At 46.9% G+C, this 14,667-nt stretch overlaps 1 protein-coding gene across 4 annotated transcripts in view; it reads right to left on the bottom strand.

Moving 5' to 3' along the window:
• The window catches only part of LOC147729254 (uncharacterized), a 690,765-nt gene extending 681,006 nt beyond the window's left edge, over nt 1-9,759 (bottom strand). For all 4 annotated transcript variants that reach the window (XM_086959552.1, XM_086959555.1, XM_086959553.1 and 1 more), the window contains exon 1: nt 9,571-9,759. The gene's annotated coding sequence lies outside the window, so the exon portion shown is untranslated. The remainder of the gene's footprint in view (nt 1-9,570) is intronic.
• Nucleotides 9,760-14,667: the final 4,908 nt, after the last annotated feature.

Raw genomic sequence — 14,667 nt, 5'->3', positions numbered from 1 at the left:
CGCCGAAAGGTCCGCGGGGAATGTGCCGAGCCCCGGGCCTATTTCAAGACACGAGTTGACTGGGAGCCTTCCCCGCACCTCTCGTGCCCGCGGTAAGTCGCCCTGCCGAGGGAGCGCCCGGATAGAAGCGCTGACCGACCGGAACCCACCCGGATCGGCCGCAAGGGACCCCAAGTGAATCAGGGCCAACGGGACCCCACCCCGTTCATATGGCCGACAGCACAGCCCAGAAAAAAAAAGTGAGTGCACAAGCGGAGCCCACCCGCGACGCCAGCCAAACCCAAGGTGAGCCCGCAGACCGCCTGAGAAGCGCTGACCGCCCCAAGATGGCCTAGTTGAAAGCAGAGCCCACCCACAGCGTAGCAGAGCGGCGCTGACACCCACCCTGCGCACGCAGCCTGTGGCGTGTGAAGGTCTGCCGCAAGGGGCGGGTGACCTTCATAGTCGATGGCTGGCCGTCACCCTGAACATTAGGTAGCGTATACCCTGAGGACTCACCGTCCAGGCGCCATACCCTCCTATATTGCCCGAGTGCAGGATTTCACCAAAGGCAAAGAAGGCCGTCCCCAGCAGCTGAGCCGACTCTCCCCCGCCCAGCGCAGCGTATAGACCAAGAGGCTGCTGCGGGCGGGAAGAGCGAGGAACAGGGCAAAAAAAAAGCGTGCCACCTGAGCACATTGCGAGCGGCGCAAAACCCCCGCCCCCGCGCAGCAGGTGGACACAGAAGCTGCAGCGGGCGCGGAGAACAAAGGGCAAGTGACTACATGCGGCCCGCACCGCCATGTAATCAGCTGGGAGCCCCCACCCCCCTGATGCAAGAGAGGAGTCGCACACCTCATGTGGCAGGCCGCCACAGAACCATGCGCCCCAACGAACAGTGACACAAGACTGGACGTCACATCACCCAGCAAGTCACAGGAGCAGTGGCGTAACCCTTCGGACACAGAAAAGCACCCGAAGAGCCCAGACAAAAGCGCGCCAAAGTAAAAGCATTGCAACTGAAAAGAACAGCAATCACGCAGAGCACCAGAAGCATGAAGACTCACCAGGAGAACGCCGACCACCCAGTCTGGTCGCAAGGGGAAAGAAGCCGACCAAACAATCTGGTCACAAGGAAGATAAAGCCAGATGGTCGCCCAAGCAAAAGAGCCAACCCACGGGAAGGTTGCGACAGGAGGTGACCGAAGCAGAGGTCAGCAAGAATCCACCTAACAAGAGACCCGACACGTGGACTGAAGGTAGCCTGCCAGAGATCGGCAGAGTGGACTGGCAAGAGGTCCAAGAAGTTCAAATAAGACGTGGTCCGCGACCATGAACCAATGAACTTCGACATCGTCAAGAACCAGAAGCAAAACTATCAAAGGTAGAAAGTCGCAGCGATCGGTCCTAGAGCCAGGACAAGACCAGAGGGAAACGAGCGGAGTGCACGCCGCTCGGAGAAGCCTGGTCAGAAGGACAAGAGAAGCAAGATGACCGGACTGCGTCGCGAGGAAGATAGGAATCGAAGAGCATGGAGCCACCAGAAACAACTACGTCCAGGAAGATGTGAAGAGATGTGGCAGGCCAACACGCACCAGAAGAGAAGGTGACATGCGCCACAACATGGAGTGCAAGGACTTACATGTCCAGAGGAGCATCGATAGCACCAGGAAAAGAACAGGCCTCTACTTACACGTTCTCTGACAACATGTCGGCTGCAGGAATGAACAGGCTGGACCATTGGCAACACCTACCTTTGGGATTGAGCGGAAGTCTGGATGGGGAGAGCGCTCAGACGTCCGGCAGACAGAGAACTGACCACTCCACACCAGCCCGTGGATATCCAAGGGGCAAAAGCCTCAGGGACACCGGTGGCAGAGGGTCCCGACACGAGAGATGGATCCACCGCCATCTAACCTGCACGTCCCAGGAAGAAGAGGAACTTGTGCACAAAGGCAGGAATCAACAACCACCCTCCAGGTGGAGCTACGGACTTTGGAGGTAGTACCCTCATCGTCTCCTCCATTCACACGCAGACTGTGGAGTTGGAGCAATGATGCGGAGAACACCCGGCCCTATATTAGTATAGATATTGGGAACAAAGGGAGTACAGAAAATGCTGAGAATCTATACTAATATAATAAAGAGAGAGCCCAAACCTTTGAGGCGGGTAATCTCAGGAACCACAGCACCAATCACAACACCCAATACAGCATTGGAAAGGGCAGTTGCAGCAGAAGGACATAGGCTATGCAGACGCCCACCATATACATTTAAAAGGTAAAAGAAGCGTGCCAGCAAAGAAGTCCCTTGTGGACGTGTCTGGGTTGTGCTGTGGGCGTGGGCTGGGGGCGTGACAAACGCTGGGGGCTTGTGGTACGTTCCGCCCTTCATGCCCTGTCTCATATCGTGTGCTGTGGGCGTGTGCTGGGGGCGTGGGATTATGGAAATAAAAAGCGAGTGTTGTGCCCAATATTTCATTCTTTTTTCTACCTGGGTTCTGTACATTCCAGCTCCGGGTGTCCACCCTGCTCCCTTTAAATACCCCTGCACCTCATAATCATAACCCACCCTTACTCCTTAAAATACCCCAACACCCTTAAACACTTACCCATCTTAACCCTATAAATATTCCCTGTATCCCAAAACCCAAACCTATCCCTAAACCCTTAAAATACCCCTGTACCCCAAAACCCAAACCGAGCCCGAACCCTATAAATACCCCTGTACCTCAAAACCCAAACCTACCCCTGAACCCTAAAAACACCCCTATACCCCAAAACCCAAACCTAGCCCTGAACCCTAAAAATACCCCTGTACCCCATAACCCAAAACTATATCTGAACACTTAAAATACCCAAACACCCCAAAACATATACCTCAGTACCCCAAAACATATACCCTTTTACCCATACTTACCTTATCCAAACATGTAAAAAAAACATGTTTTTATCATTCATGCTTTTACAACGAATTTCGTTGTAAATGTATGCTTGATAAAAGCATATAAAATGTAATGCCATGCGTTATAATGGCATAGCAGAGTCATGGTACTTTCGTAATGAAAGTATGCCGAGTGATGGTATGCGGAAAGAAAGCTGGGGAATAATGGGTGTTTACCCTCCCCCCGGTAAGTACAATGGTGGCACGGTGGCCCACATCTCAAGCAACATACTCATATTTTTTCATCACCGATTTGAAAAATGCACAGGTCTCTCTCATTGATGGCCAGCACCGACATACACTTTTAGCCACAAGTTAAAGAATTGCGAACTTTAGAGCTGGGGAGCTACGTACGAATCTCAGCATCAGCTCAACATTCTGTGATTCCAGACAAATCGCTTTGTCTCCCCGTGCCTACCACAAATGAATGTGTTCTTCTGTAATGTAAATTTTGCTCATGCCATGTTGTCGAGTTTGCGCTATATAATATTGCAAGGAAAAATAAATTGGGGAAACTCGAGTTCACACACCACTGAACGCGCACTCTTAAGTGCATCAGCAGTGCACTGTGAATCGGTGCTTTTCACAGGCCTGTCACAGATAAGAAATGCTATCAAAACGAAATCCTACAAAACAATATACTACTGGCCGGCAGCAATTCATACCCGGACAACGTCGGGACGGGCTGCTAGTGCCTAATAAAGCTACAGATGAGCACTGTGCCAATATTAAATTTATACTTAAAATAACGGTATGAGTCAGATGAGAGTACTGTTTTATGATATATGGTCACACAGCACACTAACAACCTACAAACATTGAAGCAGTGAGTACATTTATCATTTAAATAAACGGGAAAATAAATTGAAGGTACTTTAAAATCGACCAAAAAACAGATATAGCTAAATACCACAAATGATGAAGAACTACGGATACATGTGAAAAACAAATGCCATAATAGTGAGATTCATATCAATAATTTCTCACATGAATGCACACCATTTCAACATGAGTTACATAAACTCAGATGAGCATTGTTGACATTTCTTACAAGACTGTAGTAAATCAGCAAATACTGATTAACTGAACTAACAATTACATTTATTTGTGGAGATGTTGCTGTCTCTGTCAATCTAAAGACGCTGTGTATACACAAGGTTGGAGGAATTTCAAACTTTGCCAAGTGGTCCCGAAGAGAACTTTTCTCGCCAAGATCTAAGCCCTACCTAAAAAAGTTGCCTATTCAGATGGCTCCAAATTTTTTCATATTCGTCTGCAGAGGACAATGGAAACGCTGCAATTACTCAGTTCAAAGTCTGCAATTCCTTACATGAGTAGTAGACTGCATCCTGGCACAGCATGAAAGCTACAGTTTAGGAGAACCACATCTCGCTTACTTTTTCCAACATTAAAAGGAGAAATCCATTATTTCTTTGAGTTTTGAACGTTTATGAACAATAGCCCATAATCATTCGGATCTGCGTTAAGGTACACAGCGCCCTTTATAGCACACCAAAAAAACATTTAATAGTGTGAACAGTTATGCTTCATGAAATATCCTAAAAAAAAAAACATCTTCTCAAAAACATTCTTCACCCTTACATAGCTCTCTACAATGGCACGTTAAGAACAGCAAATACTACAGAATAGCCCAAGTTTAACTAAGTATTTCCAGGCTCAGTGAAATTCTCGTGACAGTATCCCAGTAAGGAAATGTTTACAGAAGATGCGTCATTCCAGCACACCACCTCAGCAGCTCGTCTGTCCAGTACAGCCGCCAGGAACAGGGTGTGGGCTACACTGGCTTCTCTGTGTCAGGAGGGGGGGAAATGGCTGTGCTTGCGAAATTACAAGCAACAACATCTCTGCAGAAAATATGACAATCCTACACACGGATCTACAAGTAGTTGCTGCGTTTTAGAAAATCTGTTCTGATAACAAGACTTCGATCATAGAGATAATACTGTGGTCAGAGAAAGAGATCGTCTAGGTAAAATCTGTGGAGCGCTTTACTTTGGTGAATACTTTTTTAAAGTCAGAGTTTAACATAGTAATTCCGTCATTTCTAAATGTTGTAAACCAACTGGCTTTTAACCGAAAGGTACTTAATTTACCAAACTAGGCAGGAACCACGGTCTTGCTGAAATTCAAGCTCGTGATCTGCAGATCACAGGGGATGTTTGAGCCATCCATCCAGCCAGCTGAAAATAACCGAGGTAGGTAAAACAACGGAGCAACTAACCCACTGCTATCCGAGCTGGGAACAGCTAATTAAAACTGCCTGGTATGTTGCTAATCTCCTAAAAGGACCTAAAATACGCGTTAGGGATCAGGAAATAACTGGAGGGTGTGTATGTGTTGCAAAAGGCTACATTCCACTCTAGGCAACGCCGCAGATTATACATTTGAACAGGCTGACTGACAGCACCATCTATAATATATGTATATTGAGGGTTGCAGATCAAAGGGGAAAATATAAAAATCAAGCTACGTAATGCACTTAAATTCTACTGTAGGACTAGATTCTAAGGAGAATGTTTAAGATACCATATACGAATAAAATTCGCAACAGCCAATGGGGGGTTTTTGGGGACACTGTGTGGAGTCAGAACTTGCACGTTAATGAATCACGTAGCTACTCCGAGTCAACAGTCCTATGCCTTATATTAATGAGTTTCTCTTGCTAAATTAACAAAAAACAATTATATTGCCATTCTCCTAATCTTAGATCGAGGGATCTCTTGCTGTAGATAGCAGCCTGCTCCCATGTTGGGTAGAAGACATTTTGCTATGCTTGGCCCCAAAAGGTCTGCCTATTCACCTTAAATTTCAAACTAAGCAGCCTATTTATTGGTCGCCAACACTTAGAAGAAGTACAAACTTTATAGCGCTACAAAATGGTAGTCCTCACTCTGAAGATATGCCTTGCCTTCTTTCAAAGAGTATTATCTGGGAACATCGAGTAATGTTTGGCCTCCACTAGGAGAAGATACTTTGGAAACCTTAAGAGATATTGTAACACAGACAATGGAAATTCACACAATGAGGATTTCAAAATAAGGGGGTTATTTGAGAATAATCAGAGGTAGTATTCATCGTTGGCAAAACATGTAGAGGACTCTGGCAAAAAACAAAGTGATGTTGCCATACAGGACAAGCAGGACACTGTACATTTGACAGAACAATGGCAATGCAAGTAAAATGCGATGTATTGAAAGATCGAAAAATCAAATGTATATCTCAAAGGGGTACTTTATATCAATACTGGCAATTTTAAACACTGAATTCGGGGACAAGCTAATTAATGCTCAGAAAAGGAAGGCTATTTTGGCACAGTGAGGTAATGTCATCACAACATGGGGCGATTTTGGTGCAATCAAGAATTCTTGGTACACCCTTAGTTAAAGGTTACTGGCAGAGCCATGAGAAGCAAGTGACTGTCATTACTACATGGTACAAAGTGCGCAGCAGCACCACGCACAGGGACAGCAAAAAGGGATGGGCAAGGCCATTCTGCACTACAGTAGAGCAACTAAGTCAGAAAATAACAGCTCCGCTTTAGAGTAGCCATACGATAGATATACTCAGTCCCTCATATCTGCATCCACAGCAGAGAAGACTGGTGCGAAGGAGCGATTAGGAGGGGTACCCAAAAGATTTATATATTTATTGAGCTGCAATAATATTTTGAGAAGAAACGTTGTAGATAGTGTAAGATAACGGTACATAAGTAAGTTTTAGTTGGATCACACAGAGTAGTAAATACTAAGTTATGGAAGTGATTAAAATGCAAGGAAAAGGACACATTTATACTTAACAGTACCTTCTCACAAAAGAGATAGGTAGAGTCTGAAGGGTTATGACAAAGTTAGCAGGAGCAAAGTTGTGATAAAGTACAAAGAAAGAAAGGAGCCAAGAGTGTCAAGGAAGGGAAAAACAAAAAAGTGAACTGGATAAAGAAAGCGTATATTGGGGATGGATATTTAGACTGTATAATGAAAGAAAGTTGATTACTAGATGGACAAAGTATGAAAGCATTTGATTAGATTTTGAGATTTATATAGCGCTCGAATGCCCAGGGGCGTCTAGGCTCTGCATCGGGGGAGTCAGCAAGCAATGAACAGAAGGAGGTAGGATTTAGTTTGAAAAAAGCCAAGCTGTCTGTACTTTTCTGAAAGAGTAGTGTTGGGCAGTTTTTTATGGCTAGAGGGAGCACGTTTCACAATTTTACTATGTTCAGAATAAAGCGGTTTCCTCCCCAGTGAACTTTCCTGAATCTGGGTGTCTGGAGAAGTTTCCTCTGAGCTGAGTGAAGCATTCTACAAGGATAATACCATGAGTAGTGCTGTTTCAGGTATGCAGGTCCTGTTCCATGTACAGCTTTATACAATAGACAAAGAGATTTGAGGTATGTCCTCTTTTTTACAGGAAGCCAATGGAGTTGTTTTAAGCCTTGGCACACGGACTGGAACTTGGGACTATTCAGCAGGATCCTGGCGGCAGCATTTTGCACCCGTTGACGTTTAAGCATGTGCTGTTTCTGAAGGCCCAAATAAAGGGCATTTCCGTAGTTCAGTCTAGCCATTGCTAAGCTTGTCACCAGTGTTTTTACTGCATCAGGGGGAAAATGAATAGTCTTTCTTTCGGATTACCCTCAGTGTTAAATAAACCTGAGAGGAGACTTTATTAATTTGATGTTGAATGGTAAGTCTGTTGTTAAAGATGATGCCCAGATTCTTGACCTTATGCACTGGAGTAGCAAGAGTTCCCATGTCCAATGTCCACCAGTTCTGTGACCAAAAGGAGGTGTCGGATCCCACCAGGAGTACCTCTGTTTTACTTCTATTAAGCGGTAGGCAGTTTGCGCTCATCCAATGGTCTACGTGGGACATACATTGATTTAAGCAAGCAGCGTTTTCCTCCAGATTGCTTGAGATGGACACCACAATCTGGGTGTCGTCAGCGTAGGAAACCAGTGAAAAGCCAAACTGCCTGATGACATCAGCTTAGGGGGTGACATATAGATTGAACAAAGTAGGGCTTAGTGGGGAGCCCTGCAGTACCCCACATGGAAGCATGAACTGTTCTGCATGTGTGGGAGAATACATAAAAGGAAAGGATAGGAGGAGGAGGAGGAGAAGGAGGAGGAATATCCTTGAGCCAATGGTCGTCGAAAAGATGCCAATGGTCGAAAACATGCTTTGGAAATTAGATATATAATGAGAAAGATAAGAAGGAGGCGGAGGAAAGACAGCTGAATAAGAGGCATCATGAAGGGGCAAGTGGGAGGGTGCAGAACAGACCTGGTTTAATGCAGCGGGAGGAATGACCAGATACAGTGAGGTAAATTGCAATACTTAAGAATGATGACATACTGATGGAGAAGCAGAAGAGTGTGGAAAAGAAAACAAATAGCAAGAGTCGAATAAAGAAACATGGGGAGGAGAGTATACTACAATAGCTGCACTAAACAGCAGGAAGAGAACAATAACTAGAGACACAAGTGAGAAAAATAAAAACAGAAGTGACAACATTTGGATGAGAAAGAAAGATGAAGGTAGGAGTTAGGTGAAATACAGCAAGAAAAATACAGGGTGCCAAGTGGGGGCTCATTTCCGAGCCTGCCGCTATAGCCAAATTGCACCCACAGAAATACATCAGGGTCATTGCAGGTGTATGAGCTCTCTGATTTGCCTGTATACACCCCTATGAGTGCGTAACAGTTGCGAAGGAGAGCGCTGGGACGAATTGAAGCTGGTGGCTGGATAAGCTGATAGTGTACCAGCGTCTGCAGCATCTCAGTAAGTGCTATCAGAAACCCAAATGGAGGTCTGATGGAGTTCAGTTGGGGGCCAATTAATGCTCTTTGGGATGTTTGCATGGCGTTGTTTTGCCGCACTTCAGATGCGCCCTCGGGTCTCCGAAGAAATTCCATACTGAACTCCCAATTGATAATACCATGGAAAGAGGCTGTGGTCTTACATTCGGGTCAAGTACGCACTATATAAATCAGCAAAAAAATAATTAAAATACCATCTTAAAGGCATTCCTTCCGAACGATGTAATATACAGAGACACTTTCCCACATTTTTATTTTTACAAAAGAAAATGCCAAAAATGTCTGTCGAAAAAAAATGAGCCAGGGCTACATTTAAACGATTTGATTGGGTCAACACTTAGCCTTGATTTGTTTTTTTAGACGAGTATGAATCATCGGTTTATAATGTACAACAATGGCTTTATTAAACTAAAATCTGGGAGCGTGCACTAGTTGTGTGGAACAACTGGAGGGGGGAGAGGATTGATGTGGGGTTTAGGCAATGGGTGCTATTTTTAGACCAGGAATACTTTTACTAACAGCGATCGGTATTTTTGGTGCAATTCTGCTGTTACCATGAGTTGTTCCAGAGCCACAGTTAGTATTTACTTTTCAGCAAAGCTGGGATGCTCTGCTACATCGGCATACTTTTATGACAATTATTTCCATTGCTGGCAAATTGATGGGTAACTAGAAATCACTTTGGCAATCAGGTGCATAAGTCGACAGATTCCACGTCACTGACAGTCACTCAACTTGCCCGAGTACCAGTCGCCACAGCGGCCCTATTCCAAAGCCCCTCCCCTTCACAGCGCACCTCCTCCCCTTACCTGGCCAAGTGCAGGGGTGTTTGTAGCGCCCCTTCTCACACTCTTCATTCGGGGAAAGGGACGGATCCTGACAGCCCACTACGTTTCCATTGATTTTTATTGTTTTATATATTTTTTGTCTGCCGGTCCCTCCGCTCGGGGCTCAGCTCATCATTCCTAACCTGCGGCCATCTTGCTCCAGTGTCTGACAACAAGCACGAAGAGAGAACAGCTGAGTGTGTCGTCATCACGCAGCGCAAGTTCACGACGTATGGACAGAAGGGAATGGCCATTTTGAAGTAGCAATGTAGAGCCCCAGGACATTGCCACACATTACGTGATTATCTAACGCGGCAGCCATGATTGAATGCAACAATGAGTCGTAGTTCTGACGCCTTTAAATTTCCAAATAAATCTTGCGCATGAAATTCACGTATTCGTTAATTTAAGATGCAAATATAATATAGAATCGCTTTTATATTGTAATCTCAAAGTATGCGTATATCACTTTTGTAAATTAATGTCTTTCTTTCAGAGAGCTATGCATACATGCCAACATTTGAGAAGAGCGTAGTGGGAGAATTAAAAAAAGAAAATGGGAGAATGGGGCCTTGAATCGGGTTACTGGCATGTATGGGCTTTGGAAGTATGCTGCTACAGGATCGGACATTTGAAATGCAAATGCACTTTTTTTGCTGTTTTTTTACCTTTCAGATGCACGGAGTGCAATGGCAGGCAGAGAGAGGGTGATGCAAGTGTTGTGCACTGGCCTGGCAGGTTGCTGGCAGTGCATGCACTCTGTAATGTTATTAATTCGCCCCACAATGAAGACTGAGATGCAGGTGCAATAACAGGTTTCTTTATTCGGTATTGGAACGCTATCACAAAGGAGCGCCAAGCCTCTGGCTAGGAGCAGCTCCGGTCGCTTATGCGCGCAATCTGGCTTTGCGTGCATTCTCTTTTCCCTACTGCGCATGCGCGAGTGTTCGCTCTGGCTCGAGCGCACCGCGTCATCACGCCGGCGCGTCGTAGACTAAAGCGCGACACTACATATCTCCTTTTTTCCACAAACAAAGAAACATTTCAAGTCCCAAATTCAACAGTCATTAACTTCATAGTCTTTGAATCGAGAGGGCCGGACCACAGCCCTCCCTGCGCGGGTGCGTCTTAAAGGGGTGGACTCTTCCTTGGTTCTTTCGCATGCAGGGCTCTTTGCTCTCCTCTGTGTTTCAGCTTCCTTCTCAGTCGCGGCGGTTTTGTTGCCGGCCACCCTTCCTCCTGCGCTGACTTCCTCGCACCCTTCATTGTCTATTTGGACTTGTCCTTCCTCCTGACTCTCTCCTCCTACAGTCATCTCTTCTACTTCGCTGGCTAGTCTTTGATCCTCAGTATTTTCGTCCCTGCTGGCGGGCCACTGCATGATCCGGTTGATTTTCGCCATGGGGTCTTGGGACCACACTCTGCCATCACTGAGTAATGCTGCTCCTCCGTGCACCTCCTCCACCTGCAGGGGTTTGCTGTACTTGCTTTCGCCTTTTCTTTTGATCATTGATAGTTTGACTCTAACCCATTCCCCTTTTTCCAGATCAGTGTTCTTGGTGTTGTGCCTCCTGTTGTAGTGATCAGTGTACAACCTTTGGGCTCTTTCCAGGTTGTGCTGTACCACAGCTGGCGACCACTTGCTCGTTACCGTTTTCTCTCTCCAGACCACGTTGTCCTTAGTAAAGGGGAGTCTGCCCCTCAAAATCTGGAAGGGGCTATAACCTAGCCCCGTCGGTGTGATCCTGTAGGCTCACAGCATGCTCTGAATCTCTGTTTCCCAATCTTTTCCTTGTATTATTGCAGCGTGTATGGACCCCATCAGGACACGGTTGAACCGTTCCACTTGTCCGTTGCATGCGGGATGGTATACTGCTGTGTGTTTGTACTTGATTCCATTTCTCTCCATGTACTTTGTCCATTTCTCCGAAGTAAATTGGGGCCCGTTATCACTTAAGATCTTTCTGGGTATTCCTTCACGGAGAAATACTGAGGTAAGAAATTTCAACACAGTGTCGGAGTCCATGACTTCCTGCACGTCTACCTCCGGCCATTTTGAGTATTTGTCCACAACGACGCATAGGTATTTGGCCATTCCTCTGGAGTCAAGCACCGGACCCAATATGTCCACCGCTATGTCTTCCCACGGGTTGTGGGGCTGCTCAAACGTACCCAAGGCTGGCCTTAACGGTCTCAAGATCTTGTCCGCTCCCTGGCACTGGACACATTCTCTCACTTGTCGCTCTATCTGGTTGTCCATACCAGGCCACCAGTAAATTTGTTTCATGCGCATCTTAGTCTTTACGATGCCGAGGTGCCCTTCATGGAGTTGATTCAATAGTAGTGGGATCAATGTCGCTGGTGGGACTACCTTGTCTCCTCGGTACATGAAGATCCCTGAATCACTCACTGATAACTCCTTGCGCACTTCATAGTATTTCCTCATAGTCTCTTTAAGATGTTTCTTTTCTGGCCATCCGGAAATCGAAAATTGTTTGACTTCCTTCATTTCGCTGTCTCCTTCGTAGGCCTGTGCCCATTCTTGCCTGCTGGTATTCTTCTCCGAGTCAGCCATTGCAGCTACCATTTCGTCTGTGCCCGGCGGGACCACCGGTGCTTCTTCCATGGCTGAGGCACGGCTCAAATAGTCTGCTACTTTATTGCGTGTCCCTGGTAAGTACTCAACATCATAGGTGTAGTCTAGCAGCTTGAGTGTCATTTTTGCAATGCGAGGCATCGCTGTATCATGCCCGCTGGAGGTCAGCACCTTGACCAGTGGTTTGTGGTCCGTTTGCAGTTTGAAGCAGGTGCCCCATAGGAACTGCCTGAATTTGCCATGGCCCACGTGACCGCGAGCATCTACTTCTCAATGACACTATATTTCTGATCGGTGGGCGACAGCGCCCGGGAGGCGAAGCTAAGTGTTTCCACAGTGTTATCGTCTCTCTCCTGTGCTAGCACTGCCCCCAAACCTCTTTCACTGGCATCTGTTGTCAGGATCGTGTGACCCAACGGATCGTATCCATGCAGGGGTACTGCCTGGCTTATGTTGCTTTTCAGTTCGTCAAATTCACTCTGGGCTTCCTCGTCCCATTGGAACGTCGACTTGTCTCTGATCAGTTGTTGGAGCTTATGAGTCTTGGTGGCAAAATGTCTGACGAATTTGCTATAATACTCCGCCATTCCCAAAAATGACCTCACCTCTTCTTTGTTGGTTGGAGCTCTGGCGTCACAAATGGCTCTCACATTTTGCCTCTTGGGTGTGATACCTTGACTCCCTATCTCGTGTCCCAGATAGGTGACTGCTGACATGCCCAGCTTACACTTGCTCCACTCGGCGGTGAGGCCCCTCTCTTGGAGTACTGTCAATACTTTGGTCAGTTTCTCACCATGGTCATTTCGGCTTGTGCCCATAATCAGGATGTCGTCCTGAAAGTACTGGACGCCTTGTATGTCTTTGAACAGGCGGTGCATTAGCTTTTGGAAGACTGCAGCCGCAGATGCCAATCCGAACGGCATTCGGCGTAATTGATAACACCCGAAGGCCGTGATGAAGGAGGTGAGCCTTCTGCTCGCAGGGTGCAGGTCAATTTGATGATACGCGGATGTGAGGTCGATAGTGGAAAACCATGTCACTCCTCTCGGTTTCGCCAACATTTCCTCGATTCTTGGTAATGGAAACTTTTCAACTATCAGGCATTTGTTGAGTTTGCGCAGGTCCACGCATAGGCGTACCTTGCCATTGGGTTTCCTGGCAATGACTAAGGGGGCCAACCATTCCGAGCTGTAGATTGGTTCAATTATCCCCTGCTCCTCCAGTCTTCGTAGTTCCTGTTTGACAGCATCCTTTACGGCAATGGGAATGTTCCTGACTTTGTGGGACACAGGGCGAGCATCCTCCTTGAGCAGAATATTGTGCACGAATTTGTCTAGTTTTCCAACCGTGCCACCAAACACTTTGGGGAAGGTTCGCTTCAGTTTGTCTAGTTCTGGCCAACCACTGTCTACTGTCAGCAGTATTTGTTCTTTGCCTCCTGGGTCTAATTTTATCCCAGAGGTCGCCCTGGTCTCTCCATCCCAGTACCGAGGGTCCTCGTTCCGCTACATATAGTTTGCATAGCGCCGACCTTCCTCTGAATTCAAATTTCAGGGTGCGGAACCCCACCATAGGGATTGCGTTGCTGATGTACGATATCGGTCGTAAGTCAGGTGGGTTTAACTGCGGGCCGAGGGTGGGCACGAAGTCTTCCTCCCATACTGATCTTTGCACAATGGAGTACGGTGACCCCGAGTCTATCGCTATGTGAATTTTCACCCCTCCGATCAGCATGTCTGTTCGCGGTTTGTCTGAACGTTTACCTGTTACATCCAGTACCTGTTCCTCGACACATAAGACCATGTCATCGTCTTCCAGGTCGTCTTCGGTTTGGTCTTCAGACTGACGCTGCTCAATGCATTTCACTATGGATTTCTTCCCCTTCTTGCGGCACACCTTCTCATAATGGCCAACCAGCCCGCAGAACGAGCATCTGGCGCGAAATGCTGGGCACCGCTTATCCTGCGCAGTGTGTGCTGTGCACCCGCACCGGTAGCATGAGAACCTGTTGTCCGTGGACTGTTTTCCAGCTGGTCCTGGTTTCCCTGCCCACCTGGATTCGTGCTTCCCCTCTCCTGTGGGTCTCCTTTGCCTGGATGAGGATTGAGCTTCGTCTATTTTGTTGACCATCTGTCTCTGGGGGTTCTCCTTTTTCGCCGCCTCTGCACAGCGTTTTGAAAGTTCGGCCTTCTTGACCATTGCGATCACGTCCTTTAGGGACGCCTCACCTTGAGACCACAACTTGTCCTGGACAGACTTGTTTGTGGTGTGCATGACTATCTGGTCCTTGATGTTTTCATCCTGGAGCTGTCCATATTTACACGTGATGGCTAGCCGTCTCAGTGCTGCTACATAATCATCTATGGATTCACCTTCTTCCTGCTTCCTTTGTTGGAAGTTGTACCTGTCAATAGATACACACACCGCCGGGCGATAGTGATTGTCTAAGTCCTCCAGGGCGTGTTTGAAGACGTCGTCGTCCG

This window comes from Lissotriton vulgaris, chromosome 2_2 (assembly GCF_964263255.1).
Source record: "Lissotriton vulgaris chromosome 2_2, aLisVul1.2, whole genome shotgun sequence".
In the NCBI taxonomy this organism is placed as follows: domain Eukaryota; kingdom Metazoa; phylum Chordata; class Amphibia; order Caudata; family Salamandridae; genus Lissotriton; species Lissotriton vulgaris.
Note: the sequence above shows the minus strand (reverse complement) of the source record. Positions and strands in the feature narration are given on the sequence as shown.